This window comes from Balaenoptera physalus (assembly GCF_965194825.1).
Source record: "Balaenoptera physalus genome assembly, chromosome: 15".
NCBI classification, from domain to species: domain Eukaryota; kingdom Metazoa; phylum Chordata; class Mammalia; order Artiodactyla; family Balaenopteridae; genus Balaenoptera; species Balaenoptera physalus.
In genome coordinates this window covers 37,898,419-37,912,794 of record NC_138894.1, presented here as the reverse complement: position 1 = coordinate 37,912,794, position 14,376 = coordinate 37,898,419, and the positions used below count along the sequence as shown (strand labels likewise).

Sequence of the window (14,376 nt, the reverse complement as noted above, 5' to 3'; positions counted from 1 at the left end):
TGGGCGGGAGGGCTTGAGAATGGCAGAAGGAAAAGCATTTGCACACGTTCACTGGCTTGTCCAAGTTTCACAGGTCTCAGTAGTAAAAGTGATCTGGGCAGGTATGTGTCAAAGGCTGTCTGGCAGAACCCTTTCTACTAGGAGGATGATTCTGGGATGATTTTATGCAACGATGATGTTTCTGTAAAACCAAGCGAGTCGATCAGGTTGTCGAGGGCCTTTTGACGTTTAAGAAACCTTGGTACTAATATATGACAATGAGCAGCGGGCTTTCCATGTGTCACCTGCTCCTCCCTGCGACCTGTGAGGAGGCAAGGTGGCCATTGTCATCCTTAGTCACAGAGGCGAAACCAAGGCTCAGAGACTGAGCTCCCTTTCCTCAGCTCACACAGCAGAGCCAAGTTCAGTTCCTGACGTGTGTGTTCATTTTACTTTACCCTCGTGATGTCGGAAACCATTCAGTGATATAAGTATTTCCCTATGTTATTGGCGTCATGCATCTGAATTTTAAAAAAAAATTTTATTGAAGTATAGTTGATTCACAATGTTGTGTTAATTTCTGCGGTACAGACGAATCTGAATTTTTACACGTTTTGTTTTCTTCAGGTAGAGCACAGAAGTCGATTCAACTGATAAGTTAGCACAGCCTAGTAAGATGTGTACATGACTTTGAGAAGCATTCCTCGCTAACAAAATTAAATTTTCTCAACAGTACAGAAATGAATAAACAAGCAGAAATTTCCCACTAAGCTGGGTCTTTTCTCTTTCCACCTCCAGATAAATGCTCTCTCTAGAACAGTGGTTCTCAAATTGTAGTGAGCATTAGAATCACCTGGAGGGCTTGTAAACCAGATTGCTGGGCCTCACCCCTAGAGAGTCTGATTCAGCTGGTCTGGGGTTGGGCCTGAGAATTTGCATTTCTTGTAAATTCCCTAGTGATGCGGAGGCTGCTGTTATGTGGAACCCATTTTAAAAACCACTGTTTTATAGTGTTTTTTTCTATGTGTACGCAAGTGTATATCTCTAGAGCTCTGCATATATACACACATAGATAATTAAAAATGGACCCCTGCTTTACTTATAATTTAAAATTTTGTTTGTTTTCATTTAACAAGACATCATTCCAACTCTGTAGGTTAGAATCTGCATCATTCTTTCTTTAAAAAAATTATCTTATTGAAGTTGATTTACAGTGTTGGGCTAATTTCTGCCATACAGCAAAGTGATTCAGTTATACATATATATACATTCTTTTTCATATTCTTTTCCTTTATGGTTTATCACAGGATACTGAAAATAGTTTCCTGTGCTACACAGTAGGACCTATTGTTTATGCATTCTATATATAATAGTTTGCATCTGCTAATCTCAAACTCCCAATCCAACCCAGCATCATTATTTTTAATGGCTACATAGGAATCCATTGTATGTCTGTACCATTATTTACTTAACCAGTCTCTATTACTGGATGTTTAGATTGTTTCTATGTTTTTCCTACTATGAACAATACTACTACTCTTTTCATATATCTTTATACATTAGCGCTAACATTTCTGAAGGATAAATTTACAGAAGTAGAATTCAGATGGGTGACCGTGATTATGTCTTAAATTACATACAACGGTCAAGTTATGCCCTACCCTCATAAGGTTTATTCCACATTATATTCCTAACAGTAGAGTTTGAAAAATCCCTCAACACTGAATGTTAAGAATCATTTTTATCTTTGCTTATCAGATAGGTGAAAAATGCTCTATTGTTATTTTGATTTGCATGTCTTTTATTAGTGAAGTTGGGCATATGTTATTGACCACTTGTATTTCCTCTCTTGTGGTGTGCGTGCTTATATCCTTTGCCTGTTTTCAGGGAAAAGAAATTCAGAATGGCAGAAAAATGCATGGCAGTTTCCTCCTTGTATTGGGTGTGGCTTGGGCTCCTGATACCCTGTTGAAGCAATTTGTAGGTGCCACAGAAGAGGAACAGGAAACAAGCCACAGAAATGATCAAAAATTATTAAAGGAATGAGTTTAGAAAAGCAAAATGAATAAAGATTGTTTAGGCCAGAGAATAGAAAAGGGAAGGGGCAGTAGGAAAGACTCACCACTTCCAAATGGTAGGTGTTTCAAGAAGGGTGGCTGATATGTACTCCTTCCAGGAACCAACTTCGGTTCCCACAGAGGGCTTTATTCAGTGTGAGGAAGGTCTTTCTAATTATACGTGCTGGTTCTAGTCTACGTTTCTACTCTTAGAGACATTTCAACTCAACTGGAGATAATTTTGGTGCAGTGCCTCCTACACTTCAAAGCATGGTGCATAATCTTCCAAATAGCTCTGTGTTCCTTTTTTTTAACTGAGAGAAATTTAAGATACAGTGGTCAGGTCAATCTGACTTCATTTAATTAAAAATTTGGGGCTCTTTCTTACTGACCTTCTGCCGCAGTGTTTGGAACTGTCTCTCCCTCCTTCCCAGCAGCATGTGCCTTCAGCACTTACGGCAGCTCATTTACAAGTTAAATCCTCTGCCTGGATGCTGACTGGGGTACCAGGGTTAATATGGCAGCAACCCAGCTCAGCAGCTGAGAGGTCCCTTCTTTCCACAGGACCTGAGCACGTGTTTTGCGTTCAGGGAGTTTTCAGTGATGGGTACAATCCAGATGGCAGCCCTCACCTGTGTTCTCTCTCCGCCTCTGCCCCTCTGCGACGATCTTGACTCTAATCTCATTACTGGGCTCTTTTCCCTGTTCTCCAGAAGGTACCCTCTGGTACCAAAAGCGTTAGTGAGCAATGCAGTAAGAGGAAGGTACAGTCAAGGACCCGGGACCCCCTGACTTCCTTCTCCTATGAATAGAATTAGTCCAAACTAGAAAACTGAGGCATCACCAACTCCTCCCAAACCCTCCCCTCCCCCATTCCACTAGTGACTGGATCTTATCAAATTTCTCTAAAATGTGATCTATTTTTGTATCCTTATTATCCCTGGTTTAGTCTAAATCCTTTCTCTCTTTCCTGAATGAATGCTTTGGCCTGCTGGCTTCCTCCAGTCACATTACCCTCCAGACCTCTTAATCATATAACCATTCATTCATTCACTCATCTGCCATTCTGTGAGAATTGACTTTTCTTTGTGCCAAACACATCCAATAAATGTCGTAAGTCTGAGTTATCAATTACAAAGAAGACATCCAAACAATCAGCCCTCTTGGTTCAAAGGAGCTGGGGGGTGTTTCTGGGGTGGGGTTTCAGAGGCAGATGAACTTGAGGTGAGCCTTGAAGAGTGCATAGGTGAAAATACCATCCAGCAGTCATTCCCATTCTTTCTTGCTGCAGTGGTTCACATTCTCATATGCTCAGGGAAGCTGCTTTTGACTCCAGCCACAGATGGGGAATCTTGATTGGTTCAAACAAATCACTGTGGTTCCCCTTTCAGTGATTAGCTTAGGCCAATAGGACCTTAGGGGAAGGCTTCTGGGAGGCTGAGGGGAATGCTTCTGGTAAAGGTTTTCTTCCCTCATGAAAACAAATATATGGGAAGAAAAGCTCCTCTTCTTCACAGATGTTACTGTATACACATGTGATTTCTGAGATCACAGCCACCTACTTGCAACTGTGAGGAGAGATATTGCCAACATGTTGAGGCTGGCAGAAAGGTAGAAAGCATTTGGGTTCTTTAAGGTCACAAGCCTGCAAATCAAGCAACTCTGGAAACTACCCACCCGCAAACTCCCATAACAAACTTATTATTTAAGTCTCTTTTAGTTGGGTCTTCAGTTGCTTGCAGCCCAAAGTATCGTGCAGGTGAGATGCAGCCCAATGGGCTGACTATTTCCTGGCTTGCTGTCCTGGGGTCACAGTGACACTGTTCATTTTTCTGACTTTCCCAAGGTCAGGCTCGCATGCTACAGGGTGTATTATTGAATACCAACTCTGCAGCCTGGCCTGATGGAGAAGTGGGGGATCAGGGGCTAGAACATGGGTCAGAGAGCCTGTCTCTTTTTTTTTTTATACTTAAGCATTGTTATTTATTCAGCAAATAGTCTTAAGCACTTACTACGTGTCTGGCACTATTCTAGGTGCTGTGGTGACCAAAGAAAAAGGCACAATTTCTGGGTTCAAGGAGGTGCATCCACTACAGAGGTGACCATGTAGACCGATGTCATACAGGAACATTGTGATATGCTTTCCAAAAGCATAAAGAAATGGCCAGTGAGTGAACTGTGTACAAATTAGAAATTATAAGGCTTTAGTTTCTTTCCTTTTTTGTGTGTGTTTCTCTGTTCTTTTTTTAATTGAAGTATAGGTGATTTACAATGTTGTGTTAATTTCTGCTGTACGGCAAAGTGATTCAGTTTTATATATATATATATATATATATATATGCGCATTCTTTTTTTTAAAAAAAATATTTATTTATTTGTTTATGTATTTGGCTGCGCTGGGTCTTAGTTGCGGCACACAGGATTTTTTAGTTGTGGCCTGTGGGATCTAGTTCCCTGATCATGGATTGAACCCAGGTTCCCTGCATTGGGAGCATGGGCGGAGTCTCAACCACTGGACCACAGGGAAGTCCCTATACATTCTTTTTTCTTTTTTTTTTTATTGATTTATTTAAAATTTTTATACCACCATCGTGTAAAATGACTTTCAAGGCATCTACTAAGTAAAAAAAAAAAACTTGAAAAAAATACACAGAAAAGAATTTAAACACAAACGCAAAAAGGTATAAAGTGAAACATAAGCCTCCCTCCCATCTCTCTCCTCTTTCCCTTCCCCAGAGGCAACTACTGTTATCAATTTCTTTTACATAATTCCAGAGATATTCTGTACATATACATGCACGTGTAGCTGTCCCTTTTGTTATACAAACGGCAGCACAGTGCTCACACTGGTAGGCACTTTGCTTTCTTCACATATTTTGAAAACCATTTACCATCAATATATGTAGATTTTTAAAATACCTGTATAGTATACCATTGTATTTATCGCTATACATTTGGGAATATACTCTATCTATAAATTGTATTCTGTTTTTTCCTCCACCTACCATTATAGCTTAAGTATTTCTCACAATAGTGAAAATGCTTTTTATCCATTTGTGACGTCTGCAAACTGTTCCAGTGGTCAAATTGGATGAGAATAACACTTTCATTCACATTTGATGAGCACATAAATTAATGTAGCATTTCTGGAAAGCAGCTTGGCAATATGTATCAAAAGCCTTAAAAATATCCATATCATTTGTTTGACCCATTAATTCCATTTATTAAGAGTCTGTTCTAATTTCTAATGTAATAATCAGATATGAGAACACTTTACTTAAGGGTGTTCACTGTAGTACTATTTGCAATAGTGAAAACCTGAAAGCCGAATATTCAACAAGAGGATATTAATTAAGTAAATTATGGTACATTCATATAATGAAATAGTGTATAACTATTAAGATAATATCCAAAGATCATTTTCAAAAATGTGGTAAAATGTTCATTATATAATAAATGAAAAAATAAGAATTAAAATTATATGTATGATCCCGATTTTGTTTGTAAAAGAGTAGAAAAATTTATACCTATTGCCTATATAGGGGGAAAAAAAGAGAAACCCACTGAAATGTAATTTAGATAATGAGATTGAAATTGGTTTTGATTTTCTTTATGATTTTCCAGATTTTCTTAATTTTTTCTCCAAGGAATGTGTATTACTTTTATAATCAGAAGAATAGAAGAAACATTTTTAACAATCTTTTGGCTCATATTTTATTGCAACAATTGCAAATAAGACAATAACTAAGACAATGTTGCCTTATTCAAATATGAGTAAGATTTTTCAATTGTGATCAAAAACTTCCCTTCTTTTGAATCCCCAAAGGAAAGTAGGAAGAAGAGGGAAGATTTGGGTTTGCATTTGCAATTCTCAGCTGAAGCTGCAGCAGCAAAGGTTTTACCAGCACGAAAGGGTTCAGGTCATGGGGAAAGAGCTTGAGAAAATAATTGAAAAATAAGATAATCGGGTAGGTACAGGCACTTGCTGTTTGGGGTTGGGTCACAAAGCTGCCTGCCAAAAGGAGAAGCCAGTGTCTTTGCAACTGGGTTTCAACCCTACAAAACTGTCTCCTCCTCCCTGTGATTTTTAATCCCACTGGTGGTCACAGGGAGGCAAGTATGTTTGTCTTAAAGTATCACCCTGTGTAACTGAAGTAATTATATTAATAGCTACCATTTAATGAGGGCCTATGAGATACCATTTACTTTTGGAACATTTTTTCTAATTTTCTTTTTTTTTTAAACATCTTTATTGGAGTATAATTGCTTTACAACATTGTGTTAGTTTCTGCTTTATAACAAAGTGAATCAGCTATACATATACATATGTCCCCATATCCCCTCCCTCTTGTTTCCCTCCCACACTCCCTATCCCACCCCTCTAGGTGGTCACAAAGCACCGAGCTGATCTCCCTGTGCGATGCGGCTGTTTCCCACTATCTATTTTACATTCGGTAGTGTATATAAGTCCACGCAACTCTCTCACTTTGTTCCAGCTTACCCTACCCTCTCCCCATGTCCTCAAGTCCATTCTCTACGTCTGCATCTTTACTCCTGTCCTGCCCCTAGGTTCATCAGAACCTTTTTTTTTTTTAGATTCCATATATATGTGTTAGCATATGGTATTTGTTTTTCTCTTTCCGACTTACTTCACTCTGTATGACAGACTCTAAGTCCATCCACCTCACTACAAATAGTTCAATTTCACTTCCTTTTATGGCTGAGTAATATTCCATTGTATATATGTGCCACATCTTCTTTATCTATTCATCTGTCGACAGACACTTAGGTTGCTTCCATGTCCTGGCTATTGTAAACAGAGCTGCAGTAAGCATTGGGGTGCATGTGACTTTCTGAATTATGGTTTCCTCTGGGTATATGCCCAGTAGTGGGATTGCTGGGTCATATGGTAGTTGTATTTTTAGGTTTTTAAGGAATCTCCATACTGTTCTCCATAGTGGCTGTATGAATTTGGGTTCTTTAAGGTCACAAGCCTGAGAATTAAGCAACTCTGGAAACTACCCACCCGCAAACTCCCATAACAAACTTATTATTTAAGTCTCTTTTAGTTGGGTCTTCAGTTGCTTGCAGCCCAAAGTATTGTGCAGGTGAGATGCAGCCCAATGGAATGACTATTTCCTGGCTTGCTGTCCTGGGGTCACAGTGGCACTGTTCATTTTTCTGACTTTCCCAAGGTCAGGCTCGCATGCTACAGGGTGTATTATTGAATACCAACTCTGCAGCCTGGCCTGATGGAGAAGTGGGGGATCAGGGGCTAGAACATGGGTCAGAGAGCCTGTCTCTTTTTTTTTTTTTTATACTTAAGCATTGTTATTTATTCAGCAACTATTCTTAAGCACTTACTACGTGTCTGGCACTATTCTAGGTGCTGTGGTGACCAAAGAAAAAGGCACAATTTCTGGGTTCAAGGAGGTGCATCCACTACAGAGGTGACCATGTAGACCGATGTAATACAGGAACATTGTGATATGCTTTCCAAAAGCATAAAGAAATGGCCAGTGAGTGAACTGTGTACAAATTAGAAATTATAAGGCTTTAGTTTCTTTCCTTTTTTGTGTGTGTTTCTCTGTTCTTTTTTTTTTTTTAATTAATTAATTTATTTATTTATGGCTGTGTTGGGTCCTCGTTTCTTTTTTTTTTTTTTTTTTTCCCACCAGCTTACTTTTTTTTTTTTTAATTTATTTTATTTTATTTTATTTATTTATTTTATTTTTTGCTTGTGTTGGGTCTTTGTTTCTGTGCGAGGGCTTTCTCTAGTTGCGGCGAGCGGTGGCCACTCTTCATCGCGGTGCGCGGGCCTCTCACTATCGCGGCCTCTCTTGTTGCGGAGCACAGGCTCCAGACGCGCAGGCTCAGTAATTGTGGCACACGGGCCCAGCTGCTCCGCGGCATGTGGGATCCTCCCAGACCAGGGCTCGAACCCATGTCCTCTGCATTGGCAGGCAGATTCTCAACCACTGCGCCACCAGGGAAGCCCTCTCTGTTCTTTTTTTAATTGAAGTATAGGTGATTTACAATGTTGTGTTAATTTCTGCTGTACAGCAAAATGATTCAGTTATATATATATATATATATATATGCATTCTTTTTTTTAAAAAAAAATATATATTTATTTATTTGGCTGCGCTGGGTCTTAGTTGCGGCACGCAGGATCTTTTAGTTGTGGCCTGTGGGATCTAGTTCCCTGATCATGGATTGAACCCAGGTCCCCTGCATTGGGAGCGTAGGCGGAGTCTTAACCACTGGACCATAGCGAAGTCCCTGTACATTCTTTTTTAAAAAATATTCTTTTCCGTTATGGTTTATCATAGGATATTGAATATAGTTCCCTGTGCTATACAGTAGGGCCTTACTGTCTATCCACCCTATATATAATAGCTTACATCTGCTAACCCCAACCTCCCACTCCGTCCCTCCCCCAACCCCCTCCCCCTTGGCAACCCCCAGTCTGTTAGAGAGCCTCTCTTACAGTCTCATCTTACGCCAGAGAGTGCCCAGCACATCCAGAAACCATGAGCATCCCAGGCTGGAAAGGCATCTTGGCCACCATCTGGGTCAGAGGGCAAGCAAGTGATTTAAATGAATTAACAGGCCTGTGTTAGCTTAGTAAACATGTAGGAATATCCTTTATTTCATGCAGAAAGATTTTCTCTTTAATTTTTTCTTGATGCAGATGGACCTCTTGGTTTACCTTTCATTGTTCTCATGGGAATGGAAAAAGAAGAACTATTCTATTGAAAAATAAACTCAGCCTCCAGGTTGGGGAGACATAGGCTATATTGGGAAATGTAGTGAACTGCAAAGAGTGCCCATCTAAAGGGGATGGCTGTGGATGGCACCAAGTGATTGCTGCCATATGGAAATCCCAGAGCAGTATGATAGGTCTTCTGATTTCTCAAGAGAAGCCCGAAATCTGATTTAAAAAATTTTGGAAGGCGAATATATCCCTCTGTGTGGTGAGCATGTGCATTCTAGGCACAAACATCTGGAAGCAGAACCTAGGGACAGAGGCATTTGGGGTTAGGAGTGCAGAGTGTGTGGGTGAAGATTCAGAGAGAGGGAGACAGGAGCTTGGGCTTTTGAGGGACAGATGCTGAATTCTTGTCTAGGTGACAAACATGAAAATGAGGTTAAAAAGCACACTATAGAAAATACAGAAATGACTAAAGAAGAAAATGAAAACCACTCACAAGCCTGCTATATAAAGAAACATTAATTTTTAATCTTTTCCCATATAGTCTTTTTTTTTTCTCTTATAGTTTTCTTTCCTGACTTTATTTTTTAATTTTTGGCTGCGTTGGGTCTTCGTTGCTGCGTGCGGGCTTTTCTCTAGTTGCGGAGAAGGGGGGGCTACTCTTTGCTGTGGTATGCAGGCTTCTCCTTGTGGTGGCTTCTCTTGTTGCAGAGCACAGGCTCTAGGCACGCGGACTTCAGTAGTTGCGGTATGCGGACTCAGTAGTTGTGGAGCACAGGCTTAGTTGCTCTGTGGTGTGTGGGATCTTCCCGGACCAGGGGTCGAACCCGTGTCCCCTGCATTGGCTGACGGATTCCTAACACTGCGCCACCAGGGAAGTCCCCTTTCCTGACTTTAGATTGTGAGCATTTCCCCCTCATCATTAAAAGCTCTCTACGGACTTACTTTGGAATGGCAATAATGTAAGTCTAATACCAAGGCCATGTCTCGTGTAACCCCAAATATTTTTATTCTGTCAGAATAAAACTCCTTCCTGAATCTTGGCTGGTTGCTGTGTTCGCTACATGTGACACTTGTCATGATACTGCAGTAGGTTGTCTGCATCCCATGCTTGGGGGCAAGATGGGGGGTAATAGGAAAGGATAAAATCTGGAAGACAGAGAAATCTAGGGAGAGGACCAAGGCTAACCAGTCACTGGAGATCTTTAAGTGAAACTTAAATGCCCAAGTGGGATTCCTTTTATGAAACTTTAATTAAATAAACTTCCTGGGTGTAAGCCACATTTGCTCCTGGGTTCTTTAGGGGCTCTGGGAGTGGGTAGGAAGTGTTTACATTGGCCTCCTGCTAATGTTACTCTCAGATCGCCAGGCTAGGAGTGAAAGAAAGGGTACCGGCAAATCCAAGCCTGGTCAATTCAAAGTATTTGCTGACAGATGGCCAACAGGCAAATGAAAAGATGCTTAATATTGCTAATTATTAGAGAAATGCAAATCAAAACTACAATGAGGTATCACCTCACACCAGTCAGAATGGCCATCATTAAAAAGTCTACAAATAATAAATGCTGGAGAGGGTGTGGAGAAAAAGGAACCCTCATACACTGTTGGTGGGAATGTAAATTGATACAGCCACTATGGAGGTCCCTTAAAAAACTAAAAATAGAGCTACCATATGACCCAGCAATCCCACACCTGGGCATATATCTAATTCTAAGATACATGCACCCCAGTGTTCATTGCAGCACTATTTACGATAGCCAAGATATGGAAGCAACCTAAATGTCCAACCACAGGTGAATGGATAAAGATGTGCCATATATACATATATATATATACACACTATATATATATATATTTATGTGTATATATATACACACTATGTATATATTTATGTGTATATACATATACACACTATATATATAATGGAATATTACTCAGCCATAAAAAAGAATGAAATAATGCCATTTGTAGCAACATGGATGGATTTAGAGATTATCATATTAAGTGAAGTAAGTCAAAGAGAGAAAGACAAATGCTATCACTTATATGTGGAATATAAAAAAATGATACAAATGAACTTATTTATAAGACAGAAATAGACACACAGACATAGAGGACAAATTTATGGTTACCAAAGGGGATTGGGGTGTGGAGAGAGAGATAAATTAGGAGTTTGGGGTTAACAGATACATACTACTATATATAAAACAGATAAACAACAAGGACCTACTGTAGAGCACAGAGAACTATATTCAATATCTTGTAATAGCCTATAATTGAAAAGAATCTTGGGAATTCCTTGGTGGTGCAGTGGTTAGGATTCGGTGCTTTCACTGCCCGGGCTGGGTTCAACCCCTGGTCAGGGAACTAAGAGCCTGCAAGCCTCATGGTGGGGACAAAAAAAGAAAAGAAAAGAATCTGAAATATATGTATATGTATATGTATAACTGATTCACTTTGCTGTACACCTGAAACTAACACAACATTGTAAATCAACTATGCTTCAATTTTAAAAAAATTGTGAAAAAGAATACTTGCTGAGCAGCAATTTCCAACAGTTAAGTCAGTCAGTGAGCAAGGCCCTCTAGCTGTCCCCTCTGGAGTAGGTGGCCCTGGGGCTGGCTGGAAGGAGTGTGAGCGATGATGGCCTGCAGGAGTCTCTGGGGAATGAGGTTGTCACACGGCCTCTGAGTCTCATCTTTGTGTCTGTCACCTCTCACTTCCCTCTGGTTTAGGGGAGGGGGGCCCTGACAGACACACCGTACCTACTTTGTGACTGCATGCCTCTCCCCGAGGGTGTGTTCCTGTGCCTTGTGCAATGACGGCTGAGTCGCCGGGCACAGGTCTGAATGCATTTCCCAGGCAGCTGGCATGATGAAAACCGGCTGGCCCAGCTCCCCAGCGAACACTTGGCTCCCTTCCTCTCTACTGTGTTCCCTTAACAGACACTTGACATGGTAGTGGGAACCGGCTTCAAAGATCATTCACAACACACCTGCGTGAGTGAGATCTTGCTTTGTGTGTATGTAACACCATTCCCAGGGAGCAATGAGGGTGAAATCAATAAGACAAACTGATGTGCAATGCAGATTGTTTGTAGTGCTAATAATAATTAATACAATAACTATTTATTGAGCATTTGCTATGTGCCACTTTTCGGGTGAAGGGCTCTTATGCATGAACTCATTTAAGCTTCATGAAACCTCCCTGAGTTGGATATCATTAATATCTTAATTGTAATGATGAGGAAACTGAGGCCCATGAGAGCATATTACAAACAAACAAAACAAAACACCTCCAGGTTGCCCAGGAAGGGTGAAGGAGAGCTTCCCAAGAAAATGACACAAACTCAGAGCTGGAATGTTACCAATTTTTGTAAAGGTTATATTTCATTTGGTCAACGAACTGAACTCTTTAAATTAATTGCAGTAGATTTTTCAGTTGCTTTGCTAGGGTTTTTTAAGTGTACAATGAAATCATTATAATATTTCCTCTTTTAAAAAACTTTTATTTCTAACTTCTGTTTCATGTCTATTGTACTGGCCAGATCTTTCCAAATAATGCTAAGTAACTATGACAATGGTGAGAAGTTCATGATTTTAAAATGAATAATTTAGTGTTTTACAATTAAGAATGATGGTAGCTCTTGGTTTGAAAGAGATAATCATGTTAAGAAAGTGGTCTCGGGCTTCCCTGGTGGTGCAGTGGTTGAGAATCTGCCTGCCAATGCAGGGGACACGGGTTCGAGCCCTGGTCTGGGAAGATCCCACATGCCGCGGAGCGACTAGGCCCGTGAGCCACAATTGCTGAGCCTGCGCGTCTGGAGCCTGTGCTCCGCAACAAGAGAGGCCGTGATAGTGAGAGGCCCGCGCACCGCGATGAAGAGTGGCCCCCACTTGCCGCAACTAGAGAAAGCCCTCGCACAGAAACGAAGACCCAACACAGCCATAAATAAAATAAAATAAATAAATTTATAAAAAAAAGAAAGTGGTCTCTGTTCCTACTGATTTTATGTTTTGTGTTAAAAATGGAGATTGTATTTTATCAAATGTTCTTAGGAAAATATTGACCCAAATGTAAGGTTTTCCTCATTTGACTTACTACAGTGTGTTTTCTTAGCTGCCCCTTTTCCTTGTAGTCCTGGATATGCCGCATCGGGGAGGAAGAAATTTTCCTCTACTCTTCTAGGTTCTTCTGGCTGGGCTAAGAATTAAAGTGACATGAGACAGACGAACAAGAGAAAGTCACACAAAGTTTAATAACATGTATACATGGGAGAGACCAGGAAAACTGAATAACTCTCCAAAATGGCTGAAGCCCTCACCATACATAGCATTCAGCTAAAGACAAAAGAGGATGTTGGGATAGCGGTTTGGGGCTTCAAACGGGAAGAAGGCCAATTCACATGGAGATGAAAAAGTAAATGTTTGGTAAAGAAATGATTGACGGGTCACGCAGAGAAATTGGGACACAGAATTTTAATAAATAGACTTTGCTAGATTCCTCCCTGTCTACACACCTAGTTCAAACTATAGTTATCTATGGTGATGGCTCCCATACTGAAACAGGTCCTCTATCTACATTTTTTAGGCAATTAGTGGGAAGGTCAAAGTTTCTTCTTCAGTTTTTTGGGCCTTAAGTGTCTTCAGCTTGAAATAATCTGCATGCCAAAGAGACATTTTGGCGCGGCAAATTTTGTTCCCCACAGATCTATTGGTTGTGATACTTTTTTTTAAAATGGACTTCAAATTAAAAAACCTAAAATTTTATTTAGAATTTTTCAATATTCATTTATAAATGAGACTGAGCTATAGTTCTCTGTCTCTGTCTCTCTTTCCCTAAGTTGTTTGGACACCTAATCATTTTTGCTTTGAATCTGAAATGAATGGTTTCTAAGCTCTGGAATGATTCTAATTCATTGAAGGAGAAAGGGAAGACTTTCCTAAGCAATACAGGAAACCCAGAATCAATTAAGAAACAAATAGACAAAATTGACTGTGTACATAACAGTTTTTAACACGGCAAAATACACCATAAATAAAGCCAAAGATAAACACTTTGGGAAAGCATTTGTAATACAAATGACAGAAAAATAGTTACTATCACACAAAAAGATTCTACAAGTTATAAGTGTCAACTACAAATTGGCACTTGCCATTGGCACTTGCCATCTACTTCTGCAAGGATTAAATCATGTGCTGCTACAGCTGCTGACTTTCCCTGAAAGGAGTTCATGGTGGAGAGCAGAAATGAGGCACTCTGTGCTCTGGGAAAAACTGGCAGAACAGGTCTTCAGATAGATATTTTCAGGAGCCAGTTTTATGAGCCCAATTCTTGTATCTCCTCATATCTAGAAAAGCACTAAAATCCTTTATGGTGATGACTGCTCCTTGTGACTAGCAGAAACCTCTGCAAAAAAATATGTGCTTGATTGCATGTACTCCCCCTTCACCAAAATCACATATGTACTGACCTTCCCCCCTACCTCTTTGGAGCAGTATCTCAGAGCTATCTAAAATGTTGTCTCCCGGGCTATAGTCCTCATTTTTCCCCAAATAAAACTTAACTCACAGCTCACATTGTGCATTTTTTTAAGTCAACATAAGGAAAACAAAAACAAGCCGA

General features: G+C 40.1%; 1 long non-coding RNA gene across 1 annotated transcript; it reads left to right on the top strand.

Annotated features, from left to right (window-relative positions):
- The first annotated feature begins 3,313 nt into the window (after positions 1-3,313).
- LOC309643412 lies at positions 3,314-11,259 on the top strand. Its single transcript, XR_014253726.1, has 2 exons — positions 3,314-7,617; positions 8,032-11,259. It is a non-coding gene; the product is annotated as an uncharacterized lncRNA (long non-coding RNA).
- The last annotated feature ends 3,117 nt before the right edge of the window (positions 11,260-14,376 follow it).